Here is a 6,296-nt window from a genome sequence, read left to right as displayed (position 1 = left end):
GAGATGAGGTCTCCTTTACACTGTATTCCAGGCTGCCTTGAACTTTCGGCAATACTGCCTCTGCCTTTGAGTACTTAGCCACGATGCCTGGCAAATCTCATATTTTAATCTATATTATATCATGCCTTCCCTTTTGGGCTAATTTCCTATGGTAGCCTAACCTAATTGATAGTTGACCTTGCAATGTCCTCCATTCTGCATCTATGTCTGGTTTTGTCACTTTCAGAATCTTTTCTTCCCTGACTTTTTCTTCTGCCCTGTTAAAATCCAATAGACTGCCATTTTAATTGTTGCCTTGCGTTTATCTTTGATTTCTGTGCCCCTGTTTACTAACCTTGTTTAAATCAAAATTTTTTTCATATAACTTTTTTGATTCTTCTATGCATTCGTGCAGCCTAACTTAACTGAAAAAAAAAACCCAACTTAGATAATAAGTGCTCTTAATTAAAATTTGTGACATTTAACAATAAGTGGGTTATTGATGTTGCTGGGCAACACTGATGTGTTTCTCGCCTTTCTTCCTCTTGCCTTCTTCAGTAGACAACCTTTTTATTTTGTTAAAAATTCAAAGCAATTAAAAGAGATGTGTGTATTTTCATTGTCATCCCTCACTCATGTCTATATGTATCTCTGCTCCAATATTAAACCTCTGTATTTAACCCTATAAGTGAACCTTCTGTGTGTGCGCGCATGTGTGCGCGCGCATGTGTGTGTATGTGTGTGTGTGTGTGTGTGTGTGTGTGTGTGTGTGTGTATTTAATAAAACCATCTATGACCTTGTTACCCATCACAACCCCTTGTGTTTACTTAGGACACTCCTCAGTCATCCTTCCCTATGTCTCTGGAGTCACCACATGCGTGTTAGGTCATGTTCATTTATGTTCTGGTTTGCTTTCTGTTGTCGATTTGACACACCTACGCAGATAGAATCTCAATGGAGGAATCGCCTCCATCAGATTCACATGTGGGCACATGGGTACAATTTCCATTTAGTCTGATTCTCTGCTGCTATGATAAAACACTGACCAAAAGCAACTTGGAGAAGGAAATGATTTATCTTATCGTACAGGCTGTAATCTGTAATCAAGCAAAACCAAGGCAGGAACTTGAACCAGAAACAATGGAAGAATGCTGCTTACTTCCTCTGTGTAGCAGGGTCAGAGTTTCTCTGAAAAGAGTCCTGAAAAGACCATTTGTGAAGGTGCAGCCACAGCTGTAGTGAAAACCCCAGGTTTGTAGGGGTCCTGGAGAGAAGCTGAAGCTAGCCTCACATAGAAATTGAGGTCTCTGCAGAGGTCAGGAGATTGGAAAAGATGCATCTTCAGTTGCAGTGATAAACACTATCTAGCAGTCAAGAAAATCCCCCACGGTAGGTGGTACCATCCCTACTAGGGCAGCCTGAGTAGTACAGGAAAGAAAGGTGAGCAAGCCATGAAGGTAAGCCAGTAGCAGCATTCCTCCATGGTTTCTGCTTTAAGTTTATACCTTGGCTTTGCTTGATGATGCTCTATAACTTGCAAGCTGAAATATACCCCCACCTACTTACTTTTGCTCAGTGTTTATCACAATAAAATAAAGCCAGGCTAGACCAATTTAATGTCAGGCATCCATTTATTCTAATTTCTCTAGTAAAACTTACCAAAACCAACCTTCTTTGATCCATATTTCCCTTCAGGTATAAGATAATTATTTGTTCTCTTTTACAGAAAAACTATTTGAAGGCGCTCGGTGTCTTTAAATTATTCTGTTTTTATTCATTCTTTTTTTTTTTTAAACCTACTGTGTGCGTGTGATGTGTATATGTGTGATTTGTGGTGTGTGTTTGTGTATGTGTTTGTGTGTGTGTCTTGCATTAACATATGTGTTTGGGAGTCGTGGTCCTCTGTTACTCTCCAACTTTCTACATTTTGGGACAGGGTTTCTTACTGACTGAACTTTCTGTTAGACTGATAGTCAGCAAGGCCCAGTGATCCTCCTGTCTCTGGTCCTCCCCCGAAACACCGAGATTACAGAAGCCCATGTCCATGGCATTTTGAGTAAGTGCTTAGATACAACTCACATCCTCAGGCCTACACAGAAGGGCTATTAATCACTGAGCCATCTTGAGCAACCATGTCAATCCCCATTTCACTCTTAAGTAGCTTTAGCTGTGTCAATACATGGTTTTCCGAGTGGCCAAGCTTACTCTTATATTTCCAATGTAATTGGTCAACCCTAACTTACCATCTTGCCATTTGGCTCAGTTAAGTTTTCCTTCTTGGAAGCGTTGCTCATGCTCAGGACAGACGCTTTCCCATTACTCTTTGCTTTTCCTGTTTGCTCCTCCTTGTTTCTCGTTCTTCTTTTCTTCCGTCTCTTCTTATTACAATTCCCCAACATTCAGTCACAGACTACATTTTATCTTCTTCTAAAATGTCCTCGTGTAGCCCAGGCTGTCTTTGAACTCCTGATGTAGCTTAAGATTATCTTACACTTCTGGTCCTCCTCCCTCCATTTCCTGACTGCTGATATTTCAGACACGTGCCACTGTGCTTAGTTGTATACAGTTCTGGGAACCAAACCCAGGCACATAAGTCCCCAAACCAGTCCCCAAGAGAAATAGAAAATTACTTTCCCCAGCCTTGTCGAGAAAAGATTTCTTTTTGCAGTGGACAGCGCGGACTCATAACTTGTCACTACTCTGGGGATAAATGATGTGTGCTTGTCTGCAAACTGGTTACCTCTCTATCACCCCTCAAAGGATCAGGAAACATTGCGGGAGAGGAGGGTAGGAATGTCATAAATGCTGGAGGATGGAGAAGAGGGCTACAAAAGTTGTCTTTTAAACATGACAAGACCGTTGCACTGTTGAACTCATAGCGGCCACGGTTCCCATGTAAAACACTCACAGGAGGTGGAGCCAGTGGAGCCCCAGCAGGGATGGGGGAGGGGCTCATGATGCACTACCGTTCCCGGAAGAGCTATTAGCACTTAATGGTTGCAAGGAGAGGGGTAGTCATTTTCTACACAGTTAAAGGTTGCCAGGAGAAGGGACGTCATTTCCTACAGTGGTGTAGCCACTGAGAGGTTGCTCATATTCCAGTAAGTAACCTTATTTAGTCCATGCTTGAGTAACCAACTCTAATTTATCTCAGCACACCATTTGAATATAAAGAGATGAAAGGAGAAAGGGGATCTGTTGATGTGATGGTGTGTGCTTGGTCTTATTGTAACTTGTTGTGCTGCCTTTGGTTGATGCCCCTGGGCTGCCTGGGTGGTGGAGGCCAGGTAGATATGGGGAGAGAGGAGGTGGGGAAAAGACTGAGGAAGGGAAGGGAGGGGAAACTGCAGTTGGGATGTGATATATGAGAGAATAAAATTTAAATAAAATTCAAAAAGAGATAACTGTTACACAAAATGTTCATTGAAGAAGAGTAAGAGTAAAGAAGGAGAGTGCATTAGGAGTCCCAACAGTGACAGAGGGGACAAACCGATCAAAATAACAGAACTTAGAGAATTGGCAGACATGCAGTTCACAAAAGCACAGTATCTGCTAAAATAAAACATTTACATAGTAATCAGCTTTTCCTAATCCAGGACAGACAAACACATCCAAGATACAAACTAGCTATTAATAACATAAAGTAAACAGGAAACATTTCTATACAACATGGTTGTCAAGAAAAACACTTCTTTAACAAGACCCATGGGAAAAATGTAAAAACAAAGAGGAATTTTAAAAAAACATATTCTAATGTGTGAATATACCTAAAACAGTGCTAGAGAAAAAAACTTATGATATTGGAATCAGTGTTTTAACAGGAAATAAATCAATGAAATTAGTTGATATACCAAGAAGCTGGAAATAAAGAAGAAGGCAAGTTCAAATAGGAAAAAGGAATAAGTAACAATTATATAAACAGAAGCAAAACAAAACAAATAAACAAACAAAACCCACAATAAACCCTAGAAGATAAATAATAGAAAAATCATTTAAGAAAGTTCTTGAAAATAATCAATTAAATTGATAAGTATACAATAAAACTGACAAGAATTAAATGGGGGAAAGACACAAATCAAAAGTACTATAAATAGGAAAGAAATATCTCTACCAATTACTCAGCTATTAAAATATAACACAAAATAGCTTGAGTAACTTTATGCTCATAACTTCAGCAGCTTGAAAGACACAAACTAATTCATCAAAAAATTCTCTCTTGTGGCTTAGAGAAAAACTATCTCCAACAGAATAATAGAAAAATAATGGAACAAAGTATTACAAATCTAACAGTGCATAAAAAGAATTATAGATCAGCCTGGATTTATTCCAGGAATCCAAAGCTAGATCAATTTTCAAACACCAAGCATTGTTATTCATCACATTAGCATTTTAAATAGAAAACTTTATCACTATATAAGCAGATATAGAGAAATCATTTAACAAAATCCACCACCCACTTATAAGAAAATTTCCATGCAGGCTAAGAATATATGATAATTAACTCACCTTGATAGAGATAATATTTAAAAAAACATAAAAAAAAAACATAAAAAAAAAACATAACTGACATCATACACATTTAACATCATTGTCAAAATTCTAGCCACTGGAATAAGCCAATGAAGTGAAATAAAAAAGAATGTAGATGAGAAAGGGAGAAAAACACCATCTCTACTTTCTGATATGTTTATTAGTATATTTAAAAATCCCAGCATATTTATATAAATAAGGTATAATAATAAATGAAGCAAAATTATAGGATGTATTATCAACCCCCCAAATCTATTCAGTTTCTGCAGATCAGTAACAGGATGATAATAAAAAAAATTAAATATAGTATCAACCAGATGTAGATGAATAAGCCTGTAATTTCCACAGGCAGAAAGACCCTGAACACAAGCCTGGCCTAGGATTTACAGTGAATTCAGCACTAGTCAGCGCTACACAGAGGGGCTCTGAACAGACTGAGCCGACCTCATAGGAACTCACGGAGGTTGAAGCGGCAAGCACAGGGAATGCATGGGTTTGTCCTAGGTTCTTTGCAGATATATTCTAGCTTTTGGTTTAATATTTTTATGTGACCCTGAGTGTGTGAATGGGTGGGTTTCTGAGTCTCTGATTCTTGTGACTTCACTCTGGGCTCTTTTCCTTCTGTTGCTTTGATTTGTCCATCTTTGATGTGAGGGTTTTTGTTTTATTTTATTATATTTTATTTTGTTGTGTTGGATTGTTATCACTTAGAAGCCTAGTCTTTTGTTATTAAAGACAGAAAGGGAATAGATGCAAATGGAAGGGAAGATGGAGAGGAATTTGGAAGAGGAGAGGAAGGAAAATTGTGATCAGGGTTTATTTTTAAAATGAAGAAAAAGAAGTGCTAGACAATTATTCACATTTTCTGGATAAAAAGATATTCTCTAGATAGTAGGAAGTGAGGAATGAAACTGTCTACTGTGGGTTTACCTTGCCAATTCAGAAAAGAGCAAGGAAGCAAGGGGCAGGTGACCATCATGTCTATCTTATGTTAGGTATTTCTAGACTAAGTTTCTTTTTTGAGAAAATGAAGCCTTCTTAACATGCACGTCCAACTAAAAAGTCAGCCATCCTTTCAAATGTCAAAAAACTCATCTGCCCCAATATGCTTATATAATGGTTGGAAGTCAGTGTGATAACACTGCTTCTGGAATGAGACGATGGACAAAGAATACTTTTTTTTCATATGTTTGTTGAATGTGTGTTGCATGATTGATTATTAACATTTAATATTTATTTATTCTTTAATAAATAATTGTTATTCCTTGAGCAGCTGTGTACCCAAATAACCACACAAAAAGACTAGGATATATTTAATTAGCCCACAGCACAATGCAGAGCAATAATTACTTCATACTAAACCTCCAAGCTAGCATAGCTTCCTCCCATTCAGATTTCCCATGTCGTACTTACTTTTTACTCATCTGCTAGATCTGGTTCATTTCTCCTGGTGTTTTCCTCAGCCTCTCCATGTGCATCTTTCCTCTCCTTCCTGATCTTTCTCCTCTCCTCCCAGGACCAGGATGTCCCACCTTACTCTCTGTTATCATTCAGGATTGACTAGTTGGCTTTTATTGGCAATACAGAGACGAATGGTAACATGTTTATACAAACTTGAGACACGAGATACTTAGAATAAACATCTCAATACAAGGCCTAGATTGAAACCAGATAGTGGGGTAGAAAAATCAACATCTGAATGATCACAAGGTACACATTCCACAAGAACATTATGCCAACAAATGTGATATTCAACAACCTCAAATATATAAAAAGTACACTGTCT

This window comes from Acomys minous, assembly GCF_964271855.1.
Source record: "Acomys minous genome assembly, chromosome: 1".
Classification (NCBI taxonomy): domain Eukaryota; kingdom Metazoa; phylum Chordata; class Mammalia; order Rodentia; family Muridae; genus Acomys; species Acomys minous.
The sequence above is the reverse complement of the archived record's forward strand: the minus strand, read 5'-3'. Positions refer to the sequence as shown.